Below are 16,892 nucleotides of genomic sequence, written 5' to 3' on the forward strand. Positions count from 1 at the left end.
GAACTGAGACATAAACTAAGATTTTTTACATCTATGTTCATAGCAATGTTATTCACATTAGGAAGAAAATGGTAACAGGCAAAATGCCCATCAACAAATGAAGAGATTGAGAGATCGTGGTACATTTACACAATGGAACACTATGCAGCACTCAGGAGCAATAATTTTGAAAAATACTGTACAGCACAAGCAAGGCTGGAGAGCATTATACTGAATGAACAAACTCAGACTCATAAGGAAAAATACTGCATAAAACACCTACTGTAAAAATAGAAGGCTGACTAGCAGGATGTATACATGGGTCCAAATGGGTCTGAGAGTGGGGAAGAAGTTATGAGGTTGCAGAATTTGGTATGAAGGGCTGAAAAAAATCAAGAAAGATCCAGGGGGAACCTGAAAATATGGCATAGTAGTGAGCATAGATTGATGGTGATTGATATCATAAACACAATGTATGGGAATGATCATATGAAAAACAACGTGAATGGAGGGACATGGGAAATATAATGCATATGAATGAAACACAATGCATATTAATTCTGTATGAAAACAACTATAAAATAAAAATAAGTTTTAAAAAAGATAGCTACAAAAAGGAAGAAAAATATTTGTAAACAATAGATATTATAGTTAGGTTTTTAACTTTATCTGATACACCCACAAAATTTTAAATATATTTGTTAATGTAATGCTTTCTGTTGCCATAGAAGACAAGCAATAATTTAGCAAAATATGCTATTATTGCTGTTGCTAGAAGCAATCAAGTCAACTGTGATTCTTAGCAACCCTATGAATAGCAGGTCACTAACATACTTTAAGACATGTTACAAGGAGTGACCAATCCTTGGAGAAGGACATCATGCTTGGAATGGTGAAGGGACAATGCAGGAGAGGAAGACCCTTGATAAGATGGATTAATTCAGTCATTGGGGCAATGGGGGTAGGTGTGTCAGAGTCTATAAGACTGGCACAGGATAGAGCAGGGTTTAGGGCTCTTGTACATAGGGTCGCTATGAGTTACAAGTGACTCAACAGCACATAACAACAATAACATCATACTTATAATCGCCAACATATTCCAGTCCTTGGTTATAGCCACTTGTCAGTCTATCCTGTTGAGGATCGTCCTCTCTTCTTCTGACCCTCCACTTTCCCCAGCATGTCTTTTTCAAGAACTGACTCCTCCTGACAACATGCCCAAAATATGCGAGACAAAGTTTCACTGACCTTGACTGAAGGAGCACCCTGGTTGCACTTCCTCCAAGACAGATTCATTTGTTCTTTACATAGTTCACGAATATGCAGCATTCTTCTTCAATACCACAACTCAAAGGGATTGATCATCCGTGTGTCATCTTTAGTCATTATTCTTCTTTCATCCATTTTCAGATGCATAGCAAGAGATTGAGAAGACCATGGCTGGTTTTTAAACTGACATTATTCCTTTTCAGTACTCTAGAGAGGTCTCTGATAGTAGATTTTCCCAAAACAACTCATCTTTTGTATTCTTGATTGCTGCTACAAAGTGTGCTGATTAAGGATCAAAGTAAGATGAATCATTGACAACTTCAATCTTTTCTTCATCCATCATAATGTTGCCTCTTGTTTCAGTGCTGAGTAGTTTTATTTTCCTGATGTCGAGATGCAATCTATTTTGAAAGCTGTAGTCCTTGGTCTTCTACAGCAAGGACTTCAAGTCCTCCTCACTTTCAGCAAACAAGGCTGTGTCATCAGTATAACACAGGTTGTTGATGAGTCTTCCTCCAATCCTTATGCTACATTCTTCTTCATAAAGTCCAGTTTCTCAAATGATTTGTTCAGCATACAGAATGAATAGACAGGGAGAAAGGATACAGTCCTACTACAAACCCTTTCTGATTTTAAATGACACAGTGTTCACTTGCTGTTTGGACAGCCTCCTCTGGTTTTAAATATATGTTTCACATGAGCACAATTAATTGTTTTGGGTTTTCTATTTTTCTCGATGTTATCCACAATTTTTTTTATGACCCATATTGTAAAATGTCTTTGCACAAACAATAAAACACAGATAAACATGTTTCTGGTATTCCCAACATTCAACCACGATCTATTGGACATCAACCATGGCTTAGATCAGGAACACCTTAGTCTTTAAACTGTCAGCCTTGCTATTTAGCACTTTGGAGAGGTCCTAGACAGCAGATTTTCATAATGAAACACGTTGTTTGATTTCTTGACTGCTGTTACAATGGATGTTGATTATGGATCAAAGTAAGAGGAAATCACTAACAGCTTCAATTTTTCTCCATATTTCTTGGTGTTGCCTCTCTGTCCAGTGGTAAGAGCTTTTATTTCCTTGACACTGGTATGCAATGTGAATTGAAAACTGGTCTGCAGCAAGTGTTCCATGTGCTCCTCACTTTCACAAGCAAGGTTGTGTCATCTGCGTAACGCAAGCTGTTGATGAGTCTTCCTCCAATCCTGTGCACATTCTATATAGCTTTGTTGTTGTTGTTGTTTGATGCGGTCAAGTCATAGACGATTCATAGTGACCCTATGAATGAACAGCCTGAGCACTGTTCGTACATAGTTTCTGGAGGCAAGCCATTTCGTAAGTGGATGCCACTCCTGCTTCCAGGCTTGATTTAGTCGGGAAGCTCCAGCCAACACTGTCCACCATGGGTACCTGTTACCACGACTGGCACATCACTGTCACAGTCTTCAGCATCACAGCAACCACAAGTTACCTCTGTACAGCAACGCACAGACCAGTGCTATACCAACTACAAGAACGTTTGAGAGGAAAACAATTTGAACCTGGCCCGAGGGCCACAGATCTATATGGCTCTCTCAAATTATTTCCTGTGAATATTAAATAGGTATGGAGAAAGGACACAACTCTGATGCATTCCTTTTGTTTTAAACTATACAGAATTCTTTTGTTCTGTTTGGACAACAGATTTTTAGTCTGGTTATAGGTTTTGCATGATCATAATTAAGTTTTATGGGATTCTCATACCTCATTCAACAGTCTCTTTTGAATCCAGCTTGAATTTCTAGCAGCTAGCTGTTGATGTTATGTTCCAGCAACTTTTGAATAATGTTTGGCAAGATTTTACTCCCATGTGATAATAATAATAATACTACTGTTCTTTAACTTGTCCATTGACATGTCTGATGCTTAGAAAGATGTTATCATACAGTTAGTAAGTGAAAGACTAATTCCCATAGACCTGGGTCATCTGTTGCTATAACCATCCCATGCTCTACTCTCCTTTCTCCATGCCATACTACTTTTCTAGATTTGCGTGGAAAAAAGTTTTGAGAAAGGTCTGAGCATTTATTAGGATGCCTCTTTGATCTATCTCCCTGAAAAATCAATCCTTTAACCCTACAATTCATTTCTTTTATTTCAATAAGATTAATCCTCATCTCGTTCTCATTCTCTTGGTGATTCCACTTAGCTATCTTTCAAAAATTAAATCTGGAAGGCAGAGGCCTTAAGTGGAAACACCTAATGCATTATTAGCCTTGGCTCCTGGAGATGCTTAATGTTTTACTCACTCTGTAATCAGTTAAATGACACAAAAAAGCAGAAAGCTGCTGCTTTTCCAACAACAAATTATAAGCAGGGCATTCTTAGCTCTAGGGACTTACTCTCCGGCAAGCATTTATTACACATGCAATAGAGTTTGCCAGTTACATGGCTCTAAATTGCATATATTTATCAATTCAAAATAATGCCCTTGTCACTTCAGTATATCATTGTGCTTATGATTCTATTATCATGCAAAAGAATTAGGTCTTGAAAGGATGAACTAGAATTTTGTTTTGTTTTCAGTAAATATGTTCAAGACATGAAATGGACATTAGTATTCAAGGTAAATTGTAAGATTTCATCTCAGTTTTTACTTTGAAGATTAAATTTACTGTGTTTTGCTTTGTAATTTCTTCCTCTCAGTCTTTGATGTGGTTATTAAAGTTTTTTGAGAATGTGAAGCCTTCCTACTGCCAAATCAAAGCATCGTGATTCTGCCACAGTTTCTATGCCCAGCGATGTGTATACTTCTTATAGCATCTTCAGCAAGATGTCAGCTCAGCTGTTCCTAGGCTCACTCATTAACAAAGCAGTGACATGAGGCTTGATTTTCATGGCAACCAGGGGGCTTGAGCATTAAGAAGCTTTGGGCAACTTGTTCTATCAGAAATTGCACTGCAACTTTCTATACAGAGTGATAGAAATTACTTTCCAGAGTTGATAAGAATGAAGTTAACAGTACCTGCTGTTGGGTAGGGTGCTTTTAAAATCCCTGGCAGCTGGAAATGCTGACTCCTAGTTGCACCCTCTGTATCCCTGTATCATTCACTTTCCTTCTTTGCAATCCACAGGAATGATTAAGTGCCATAAAGGTTACAAGTGCTCATCCCCCTGCCCCAGTCTGGATAGGTTCTGAAAGACTGTTTTAGCTCCAAAGCTTCCCATGTGATTAAACAAGGCCTTTAAAGGGACTACATCATAGTCTAAACACCCCCTTTGCCTAATAGCGCTTTAATTACTCTCTCACATAGGTCTCTGAAAATGCTTGCTATGGGCAATCTCCCCCCATGCCTTTGAAAACCCTAAAGGCAGCAGTGGGTCAGTTCTGACTCAATGACACACAAGAACAACAATACATCTCAAATGTCAGTCTATTTCCAGATAATTAGACCTAAGAGATACAACAGAAGGTATACCTGAGGATTCAGCATGAATACAGAAACATCTTTAAGAACATCCCGATACCTCAGTTATTTAGTTACGTTTTTGTAGATAAGCATATTGTGGATGGATGGATGGATGGATAGAAGGAAGGATGGAGAGATCGATAGATCGATAGATAGATCGATAGATCGATAGATCGATAGATAGATAGATAGATGAAGGGATGAGTAGTTGAATGAATGGACTGAAGGAAATACTTGTGTGTGTGTGTGTGTGTGTGTGTGTGTGTGTGTGTAATGAACTGAGTACTTCCTATTTATCAAGCATCATTTCAAATCTTTTTCTTAGATTAATTCGCTTAGTATTCAAAATAACATGATGAGCTGCATGCTTTCTTTATCTCAGTTTCTAGATAAGGAAATTGAATTAATTGCCTGTATCTTAAAGGTAGTAATTGGTAGAGTCAAGACTGAAATCAGGGCCATGAGCCTCACACAATAAGAAGTTAGAGAGAGAGAAATCAGAATGCTAAGCTTATATTACTTTATCTGGATCAGTACCATAGTTTCTGACTGTTTAAGAGTTCCAAGAAATATTTTTTATTCCTACCTTGTTCACTGCATTTCCTAAGGAGTTCTGATATTGACCAGTTCCATTAATCTGCTCAAATTTAAGCAAGTTCCATCTGAAGTCAGTCACATTTATCTTACTCCTTTTGCTAATCTTTGATTTGAAAACAGCTAAATTGTGAGATTCTTGCTACAGACAAAGACGAATGAAGATTTCTAGGAAAATGATCCTTGACTAGAAGAAACACAAAGAGAAACTTATTCTTTATTTGGATCTCATTTTGTAATGTGGCTACCGTAACAGCAGCTGTTGCCCATCATTGATTTTAAAGGGTGGTAGCTTCAGGACAAAGTCAACCAGCTAAAGAGGCATCATGAAAAGGCAGAAAAAATCTGGTTGCCTGAAATCTTGTTTAGATTCTAATTGAACAAGAACAGACTTTCACACCTTCTTACTTTATCTTACGTGAATAATAAATAAAGTGCTGCTTTAATTGCCAAGTCTGATGAGGATGCCATACTCATTCTAATTATGTAAAAGCTCGTACAATAAGAAGTAAAATTAGAACTCCTGAGAGTGAGTAAAATGAGCAGATGTGAGACAGTAGTAGTTCAGTTGTAGAATTCTTGTCTTTCATCAGCAAACCTAGGTCTGATTCCTTTCAATGCTGCTCATGTGCAGCTACAATCTGTCAGTGCTGATGCACTAGGTGCATAGCTGACCCTCCAGTGGCTTTCCAGAGGCTCCAAACTTCACAGAACGACACTTCACATCTTTCTCCCATGAAGTAGCTGGTGGATTGGAACCGCCTACCTTTGAATTAGCAGTGCAACTCTTTACCACTAGACTACCTGCGGAGACATATATATCATTATGATGCCAAACTTGTTTCAATGGAAATACAAAGAAAAGTCTGGGACCAACTTCCAAGAATCAGTCACTGAAGACTCTATGAGTCTCAATGGTCCAATTCGTAACAGATCCTGGGGATGGTACACAATTACATCTGTGTGTATACTGCCATCATGAGTTGTAGGTTAGCTAGACAGCAGCTAACAGCAATAGACCAAAAGATAAGAAATGAGCTGAGAATGGAAAATAATTGAAAAGAAAGACTAAGAAAGCAGTATAAATGATGAAAGAAAGAAAATGGTCAAAGATAGCAGAATTAAAGATAGGACTGAAGTGAATTTTTCAAGTCTTTATGGAATACTATATTTAGCCAACTACAAATTGCAAGAAGTAAAAAGTAGTTAATCTCTAAGATCCTTCTATAAAGCACATAATTTTTTAATAATAAATTTGTTTAAAGAAGAACTGAGTCAAAATGTAGTGATGGTAATTTGTGTAGTGATAGCTCTAAACTTAGCATCTTATTTGGTGTTATGAGACCTTTTTTTTTTTTACAAAGTAGCCAGAAAAAGAAAAAAATAAATAGATGAAAACTTAATTCATCAAAAAGAATTTTATGCTGAGCTAAATAGGTCTATACGCAAAGGACAAATATAAAAAGACACGATCATGCAAATGTTATAGAGTTCAAAGTTTTTTTAATGGCTATCCAGGGTAGGAGGGAAGGGCAGGGCATAATAATGGTGATTGAAATATTGATTAAGGGTAGAGTTGTACAGCTGATTATTTTAAATGTATTACTTAGTTGTACAACTGATTATTTATAAGCTGTGCACCTATACTACACTAAAGCATCAGCAAAAAAAATAAGGGCCCAGGAATGAATGGAATACCAATTGATACATCTTAACAAACAGATAAAGCCCTGGAAGTGTGCATTAATTTAGGCTAAGAAATTTGGAATACAGCTAATTGGCTAACTGACTGGAAGAGGTCCACATTTGTTCACATTCCCAACAAAGTGACCCAAAAAAATGTGCAAATTATAAAATAATATCATTAATATCACATGCAAATAAAATCTTCCTGAAGATTATTTAAAAATAGCTGAACAGTATAGTGATACAGAAGCACCAGATTTTCAAACTGCTCTGAAGAGACAATGGAACAAGGGTTTATCATTGTTATTGTTATTGTGTGCCATCAAGTAAGAACCGACCCAGAGCTGACTCTCCAGTGGGTTTTCAGAGGCAGTAAATCACACGGGAGGAAATTGCCCATCCTTTTCCCATGGAGCAACTAGTGTATTCCATCGGCATGCTTTTGGGGTTATAAGGCCACCAGAAGTAGGAGCTTTTAATTGTAAAGAAGTCCAGTTTATCAGTTTCTCTCTGTCTCTCTCGATCTCTGTCTGTCTGTCTCTCTCTATCTCTATCTCTGTCTCTGTCTCTGTCTGTCTCTGTCTCTGTCTCTCTCTCTCTTTTAGGGCTTCACAGCTTTTAATAAAGGTCCCAACAACAGGCTACTTTTTCTTCTCCATGTCCTGCTCTGTTGGCCTCCTTGGCCCTCTTGGCCCAGATGCCGAACAGCGGGGCATCGGCACGGGCCATGCAGAGACTAGCAAAGGCCTTGAAATCTTTCTCTTTCTGCATAATGAGCCAGACTTTCACCTTCTTGTAGACATTCCGGATGGGCATTACAGTTCCTGTAAGGTGAGTGGCCAGTTTGAGTTTCTCAGCAAATCTGGCTCTCTTCTTGGGGGTGGAAGGCTTCCACGGGAAGAAGATGAGCTTGGAGCGATACTCCTTCAGCGGCTGCACATTGGACTTAGAGGACTTGTTCCTCTTCCCTGGGTCCACGGAGATTCTGATGGTCTGAGTAACCTTCTTGTGGATACTGGCCACCCTGAGTTCTTCCAGGCTGAAGACCCTGCTGGCTCGCTTTGTTGTGATACCGCACCGCACCGCACCGCACCGTGGGACAATGCACAATGGGCCAGATGGGGCTGGAAGCGCTTTCACCTGGCGGGCCTTGTGTCTGCGGATCTTCTGGGCCTGCTGGTTAAACCCATGTGCCCACAGGCGGCTGCCGGTCTTTGTGAAAGTGAGACTTCAAGATCATGCCATTCCGGCTGGGCGCCATGGCTGCCTATGGTTTCTCCAAGCTGAACGACGAAGCGGAAAGAAAAAAGCTAATTTCTCTTTTATGGATACAAATTTGGTACCTAAGTAAGAATTATAAAAGTAAAAGTCTGTTGCAAGGTTTATTGTAGAATTTTACAATTTTCAATTTAGTTTCATAAAATCACTTTGAGTTAACATTTATTTATCATCAACCAAAGTCTAGGTCATCCAACTCCCCTGCCCCTTGCATCTGAATAATGAATTATAACAGAAAAAATTTCAGAAAAGGTTTTCCCTTCTCTGAATTGCCTCTGTAGGAAATTCATTGGCCATAAGTATGTGGCCTTGTTTCTGTATTTCTTATTCTATCCTACTGGTCCTTTTATCCATGTTAATCCCTCACTAAGTTTTGGTTGCAGTGGATTGAACCTCCCTTATCATGTTGAATAAGGTGCAAGGTGCAGTCTTGTCTTGTTCTTCACCTTCATGGGGAAGCATGCAATTTTGCACGGTTACGCTTGATGTAAGGTATATGTTTCTGGTTTGTGCATTTTAAACCATTGAGAAAATTTCCTTTTATTACTAGTTTCTTGAATGTCATTGTTATGAAAAGACATTGCATTTAATAGATTGTTCTTAATTTCACCTTGTATCTATTGACATACATTTGTGGGTGTTGTCTATTGTTAATATAGTGTATTTTACTAATTGATTTTTTTTGGATGTTAAGCTAATCATTGCTGGGATAAACCATATTTGGCCATATTTTACCCTGTTAATATATCACTGGAAATAGCATTGCACTTGTACCATTTCTGTAAATGTTTTTGATGTTTACATATGGAACTTTTAAGCTCTGCATAATTTGCTAGAAGCTGAGACTGCAAGTAAAACGTCATTAAGAAAAAGGGAGAAGCTGTATACAGACACTTATGTATTTAATTTCTATTTTAAGATGCCACAATTTCAGTGATTTTAAAAAGAAAATTCATTCAATTTAAAAATTAGAAAAAACTGGCAGTTGAAGAAAAATCAAAGGACTATGTGAACAATAGTGTAATCCCTGAACAGGCCTTTGGGGTTTGAGTTTCAGTGAAGGTTTAGTGTAGCTAATGGAAAGCAGCCACTGTTAACAATTAAGAAGCTTTGAAAAACAATATCAATATTATAGTTTTGCTGTAGTCTTAACTCGACATAAATTATCTTGAGCTTAAGGAAATGAAAAAGGAATAATTATGAGATTTATCACTGGTAAATATGATGGGCCAACAATTTGTAAGGGAACTATTGATTCAAGCTCCACAGTGGCTTTGAGAGTCGATATTTATTTCTTTATAAAATAAGAAGGTAGAATTAGATTTCTCTTCTAGCAACTATAAAAGTCAATAATATATTTTGCTTTTATTAAAAAAATCACTATGCACTTGTACACTGTAAATAGGGTTTGTGAGATTCTTAAAAGAAAATCTCAAAGCAGTCTTAAAATTTTAAAGTGAAACTAAATGAATTGGAAAAATTGTAGAAATATCCACTTGTGGGTATAATACATGTTTAAGATAGAGATGTTCATGCTGCAGTAAATTTTTTTTAAGAAAACCAGGAAAATAATTTTTCACAAATCTTAATTTTGAAACTATATTTACAAAGGAGAAAATTACCAACTTCAAGGAGTAGTATTAGAAATTGAAACATGTTCTTTTATTCTTCCAAGCAGAATGTCAAGAGGACTTGAAGCACTTACTGCAGAAGATCAAAGGCTATAGCTTTCAAAATAGATTACATTTCAACATCAAGAAAACAAAAATCTTCACCACTGGACTAAGAGAGAACAACATGGTAGACGAAGAAAAGATTGAAAGTTGTCAATTATTTCATATCACTTGGAACTACAATCAACACCAATGGTAGCAATAGTTAAGAAATAAAAAGACGTGTTGTGTTGGGAAAATAGGACATTAAGGATCTCTCCAAAGTGTTGAAGAATAATGCATCAGTTTAAAGACTAAGATGCCCCTGATACAAGTCATCTACTTTTCCTGTGTATCTGGATTGCCAAAATAATATACAAGTGGGTCTTGGAAGAGGCACAACCAGGGTGCTACTTAGATGGAGAAACTTTTTCACACATACTTTGAGCATGTTTTAAGAATTGTCAGTCTCTGGAAAAAATACACCATGATAGGAAAGGTGGGGTGTCAGGGGAAGAGAGCAAGACTTTCAATAAGATGATTTGACACAATGACTTTAACAATGAGTTTATCAGAGATTATATGTGCAATATAATATTACAGTGTGAAGATAGGGTAAAGTTCAGATCTGCAGTAAATAGGTTAATACATTTCTATTGATCTGAGATCATTTAAAAACAAAAACAATAACACTTGACAGTCTCTGTTACAAGATTAGAGAAATAAGCACAGTATATTAATATGAATATGAGAAATGTGCATGCAGATTATACTAAATACTCTCAAAACTCAGTAATAAAAAATTAAATCCCCCTGCCCAAAAATATATAAGCATATATTTGAACATATACTTCACAAAATAGGATAAGTAGATGACAAATAAGGACACAAGACTATCACCATAATAGAACATTTTCATGAAATCTTATAGTTGAAAATTGACCAAACATGTAACCAAAATTCATTATTGGTAATTGGTCACACATCCTTTAGAATGACTAAAATTTATTAAAAGATTAAGTATTATAAAGCATACAGATGACTGAAATTCTTATGTAGTAAATTGCTAATAATTCTGCTGTTCTTTGGACCAGTTGTGAGAATTTTGTTTACGTTGAGATGTTGAAATACAACCCCTACTAAATTATTTAGTCTTTTTTTTTTTTTAATTTGTGTCAGTGTACCGTCAAATCAGATCTGACTGGTACAGGAAGAGATTGTCCCTCCTTCCCCGGCAGAGCATCTGGTGGATTTGAACCATGAGCCTCTGGGATTGCAGTGCAACTTTTTGCCACTAGGTCACCAGAGCTCCTCTTAAATTATTTAGTCTTTGATTCTCAGCAATAAGTATTTCAAGTTTCTTTCATTGTCAGAACACAAGATTTTGTTATCTTCACAACACAGATTATTAAAAAGTCTTGTAATCCTGATTTCATATTCTTCATTTAGTTCAGTTTCTCAGATTATTTGCCCAGCTTGCTGATTAACTATGTATGCTAAAAGGGTGCATCTCTAATACATGTTTCCTGATTCTTAACCACACAGTATCCTCTGTAAGTCTTCTTAAAACCCTAATTAATGAAGAAAAAATACTACAACCTTCAGTATGTATTATACTTCAACATTATGAAAACAAAAATCCACATAGTTGGTCTGATAAGTGACATCATGAAAAATGAAGACAAGATTGAAGTCAAAGGTTTTATTTTACGTGAGTCTACAATCAGCATCCTTGAAGGTAAAAATAAAATGTAGGATACTTGAAGATAAAAATTAAACGTTGTATATATTATTGTATTTATTATATTGTATTTTATTGGGAAAAATCTGCTGCAAAAGATCTCTTTAAAGTATTAAAAAAAAAAACCAAAACAGCCTTTCCGCGCTACCCGCACAAGGGTCCATGCGGCGTTGTTCTGGTTCCTGATGTAACTTAAAAGGGAAACTTCCACACTGTCCAGGGCCCTTGATGTCCTGCAGATGAAGGAGGAGGGTGTCCTCAAATTCCTTGCAGCAGGAACGCATTTGGGCGGCACCAACCTTGACTTTCAAATGGACTTTCAAATGGAACAGTACTTCTACAAAAGGAAAAGTGATGGCATCTACATCATAAACCTAAAGAGGACCTGGGAGAAGCTGCTCTTGGCTGCTCGTGCCATTGTTGCCATTGAAAATCCAGCTGATGTCAGTGTCATTTCCTCCAGAAATACAGGCCAGAGTGCTTTTCTGAAGTTTGCTGCTGCTACTGGGGCCACTCCTATTGCTGGGCGCTTCACTCCTGGCACCTTCACTAACCAGATCCAGGCAGCCTTCCGGGAGCCTCGTCTTTTGGTGGTTACTGATCCCAGGGCTGACCACCAGCCTCTGACAGAAGCATTTTATTTTAACTTGCCCTGTGTAACACAGATTCTCCTCTGCACTACGTAGACATTGCTATCCCGTGCAACAGCAAGGGAGCTCACTCTGTGGGTCTGATGTGGTGGATGCTGACCCGGGAAGTCCTGCGCATGCGTGGCACGGTCTCCCGGGAGCACCCATAGGAGGTCATGCGGGATCTGTACTTCTACAGAGATCCGAAAGAGATTGAAATGGAAGAACAAACAGGCTGCTGCTGGAAAGGCTGTGACCAAGGAGGAGTTTCAGGGAGAATGGACTGCCCCTGCTCCTGAATTCACTGCTACTCAGCCGGAAGTGACAGACTGGTCCGAAGGCGTCCAGGTGCCCTCTGTGCTGATTCAGCAGTTCCCTGTTGAAGACTGGAGCGCTCAGCCTGCAACTGAAGACTGGTCTGCAGCCCCCACTACTCAGGCCACTGAGTGGGTGGGTACTACCATGGAATGGTCTTAAACTGTCTTTTAAAAAGTGGAAATAAGGTTGATGGGAAATAAACAGTGCGTTTCACAAGAAAAAAAAAAAGCAAAACCAAAAAAAGTTCTTTTGAAAACTATGATATGCCCATGGTTTTTTTAATCTTTGCACATGCATCTGAAAGTCTGATAATGAATAGGGAAGACAAAAGAAGTGATACATTTGAATAATGGTGTTGGTAAAGAATATTGAATGACTACTGGAAGAATAAGCAACTCTATTTTTGGAAGATATAAGGTTAAAATAATCCTTATAAATGAGTGTGGTGAGACTTTGACTCATAACTTTGTATCAAGAGGGATCGGTTCTTAAGGAAAGTCATTATAATTGGTAAAGGGTCACCAGAAATATGAGGAAGACCCTCGACAATATAGATTGACACAATGACTACAATGGACTTAAACAACATTGACTGTAAGGATGGTACAGGACCAGGCAGTATTGAAATATTGTCTATAGTGTTAATATGAATCAGAATCTACTGAACAACAGATAAAAATATTAACATATTGCTAACAGTAATCTCCTACGTGATTTGCTGCCTCCAACTCTTTGCATATTTTGGTATAATACTTTGCTTTCTCTTCTCAAACAGCCCTTTTAAATCTTTGGTTCCTCCCTTAATAGGAACTTCAGCATTTCTTCTCTTTGTTTTGTCCTTTCTGCATTCTAGTGCATTTTCATAGTCTCTTCTACATCATTTTGGTCTTTTCTTTCTACTTTGTCTTTGCAGACATCTTTTAGTTTCTTCATGGATGATAACCTGGACATCTTCTATCATTAATGTTTAATGCATTGAATACCTGTTTGAGATGGTTTTTTAATTCATGTGGAATATACATGAATTCAAGGTCATATTTGGTTGGTGTGGACTTGTTTTCATTTTCTTCAGTTCAATTTGAACTCATGAAACATGAGTAACTGATGATCTGTTCCACAATCAGTCCCTGGCCTTTGTTTGACTGTTAATATTAAGTTTCGTAATAAACTTTTCCCCAAAGATGTAGTCAATATTATTCCTGTGCTGTGTAGTCCATCAGGTAAGGCTCATGTGTATAGTCATTGTTTGTTTTTTTAAAAAAAATGTTTGTAATTAATTGTTGATTGCACAAAATTCTATCATTGGATCCCCAGCCTCATTTCTGTCACTCAACTACTAATCCTTCTTATTTCCATCTTTTGTATTTCAATCATCAATTTTTATTAATGCATCTTGATTACACGTTTGATCTATTTCAGACTTCAGAAGTCCCCTTAAACTGATTGGGTGATCACATCAGACCACATCCTGAGGAATTATTATATCATTATATAACTGCCATGCCAAGCTATGCCATTATATAACTTTCAAACCACTGAGAATCATGGAAAATTCAAGTTAATACACATTTTGGAGAGACATAATTCAATCCATGACAGTCAAATAATAAATGATATTTTTTAAAAAATATTATATTGAACATAATATAATGATTTGGAAGCAGGAGTGGCATCCACTTCCTAAATAACATGCCTCTGAAAACTCTATGCACTTCGATAAATGTTGATAGTTGTAAAGGTGATTCAGGCCTTTTATTCATAGGCTCGCTATGAGTCATGCTCGACTCGAAGGCAATCAACACAACAATATAATTTAATGAAGTTTAATCAATAATATAAAGAAATAATTTATTAACATATATAACAAGATTGATGAGTATCAAAAGTATTAAATTAAAGAAGCAGATAAAAAGAACACATAATAAACCAGTATAAAATAATTTTCTTTTAAAATAAGCATGTAGAATGTAACACAGAACTTGAGAAAAATCCAAAGAGTGATAGAAAGTAGGTCAGTAATTAATAGGAGAGGAATGATATAAGGAGGAGTAAGAAATAGGGATTGTATAGGAGTATAAGGAAATGTATCGGTGATAGATTTACTATGTTAATTACAATGAAAGCTTCAGAAGTATATGGGTGTATTTTACACATTGTTGTTAGTTACAGTCAAGTCCACTACAACTCACAGCAACCCTTCAGAGCAAAGGATTGAAACCTTGACTCTTGTGCCATTTTTATAATCTCCACCATGCTTAAACCCATTGTCACATTCCCTGTGTCAGTCTGTCTTATTGAAGATCTTTCTCTCTTTCTTTGACCTTCTATTTTCCCAATCAATTTTACACATTAAATATATGTAATATACATTATGCTAATCACAACTCAATAAAAAAATACCATTTTGTACATTAATGTAGATTATGTTTTAAGGCAGAAATAAACTGCATGAACTAAATACAATCTTTTAAAATACACTTCTTAGATACAGAAATAACTACATAATTACATCTTTTGTTTATACTTAACATTGGAGAAGTTATTGCCAGTTGAGATAATTATTTTTTTATCTTTATAGTATTCATTTAGGTACAACAAATACTTAAGGAGATCAGTGCTGCAACTCACTTTCAATTAGCTGAAATCAACCCTCATGAATTAATAAGACTCCACATAGTCTAATTATTTTGCTGAACTCAAGAGCATTGCAGTATAAAAATTTTACGTAAACACTGCAATAAGAATTACAATGTGGAAGTTGCTACAGTACCCTTGAAGGATCAATTGATCCCTTCTAGACAAAGGTGCAAGGAGCTCTGCTGGTCTAGTTGGTAAGTATTTGTGCTGCCAACCAAAATCAAGTGGTTCAAACCTACCCGTGGCTCCTTGAATGAAAGATGAGTAATCTCCTCTCATGCAATTGACAGCCTCTGAAAACTCATTGGAGGGGCAGCAATGAGTCAGTTCCAATAGATGGCCATGAGCTGTTGTAAGAGGAGTGGGGATTGCTTTTATTCTGAAAATCTACCCTGGATTTTCCTGGAGGAATGTCAAGAATCAGAGAGCTCATTGACAAGATGAATGAATAAATAATTTCAAATTGACTTGAAAGAGATTTTGGATGGTGTAAAACGTTAAAGCCTTCGGTGGCTAACAAAAAGTCCATCTTTAAGTCCAACCAAAGGCAGCTTGGCAACTTAAATTCCAAACATTCGGACATTGAAAACCTTAGTTAGGTGCATAGTTCTAATAAAACATATATGTGGTCGCTATAACTCAAAGTAGCTTTAAGGCAACTGGTTTTCTTTTTTTTCAACGTGTACAACAAATTTATGGGAAAGAGATTTCCCTATATAGCTTAAATAGAGTTGTTATTGCCCCATGACTCTATAGTCATGTGGATCTAGAGTTTCGTTTATTCATCTGTCTCAGGAGAAAAGGGATGGGTTAAAAGGAGAGGCAGGCTGGCATATTAAAGAAAACCCTAGCTTTGAAGTCTGAACATTTGTAAAAGAGGTACTTGAGATGATTCCTAAAGCTTTGGTTTTCTCTTGTGCAAAGTAGAAGTAATGAGATTTGGCATGCATGCAATATAAAAAAACTCTAATTGAAACAACAGAAATAAGAATATACAAAAAGATTGATAATTTAAGGCAACTCAAAAGTTTATTCATTTTTTTATACTTTCTTAAAACAATTTTGCTGGCTTACTAGTTGCATTTTAAAATGCAAATTTGAGGATGATGGGTTGTTTCTCTTTTGTTTGGAGTATAATCCTATGGCCTAGTAAAATATGTGGGATAATAACTATATTATCTTACACTTGTAAATCACCAGTTATCCGTCAGTTATAAAACTGTATGCATTCTTTTGTGTGTTTCTGTGAAGCTGGGAGCTATGTTACTGGTATTTCAAATCCCAGCATTGTCATCAATAACAACTTTTCATAAAACTTCCAGACTAAGACAAGTTATAGAGGACCGTCTCACGCCCCACACAAAAACTAATCCATGATGGATCAAGGACCTTGAAGTAAAACCTAACACTACAATGATCATTAGAGGAAAAAGTTGGAGTGAACTGATGAGCCTTAAGCTATTACTTTAACAGTGTATAAATATAACTGGTCCACAGTCAGTAGTGGATAAACTAGATGATTGGGACTTAATAAAAATTAAATCTTTATGTGCATCAGAAGAGTTCTCTGAAACAGTAAAACAGAACCAACAGATAGGAAAAACTATTTGACAATTTCACATCTCATAAGGGACTCATCTCTAAAATACA

General features: G+C 36.7%; 2 pseudogenes; one reads left to right on the forward strand and one right to left on the reverse strand.

The window, feature by feature from the left end:
• Window positions 1–7,628: 7,628 nt before the first annotated feature.
• LOC102865108 lies at window positions 7,629–8,248 on the reverse strand (annotated as a pseudogene).
• A 3,871-nt stretch (window positions 8,249–12,119) lies between these two features.
• LOC102865509 lies at window positions 12,120–12,764 on the forward strand (annotated as a pseudogene).
• The last annotated feature ends 4,128 nt before the right edge of the window (window positions 12,765–16,892 follow it).

This window comes from Elephantulus edwardii, unplaced genomic scaffold (assembly GCF_000299155.1).
Source record: "Elephantulus edwardii isolate Elephantulus edwardi_28Jun2011 unplaced genomic scaffold, EleEdw1.0 scaffold00062, whole genome shotgun sequence".
In the NCBI taxonomy this organism is placed as follows: Eukaryota; Metazoa; Chordata; class Mammalia; order Macroscelidea; family Macroscelididae; genus Elephantulus; species Elephantulus edwardii.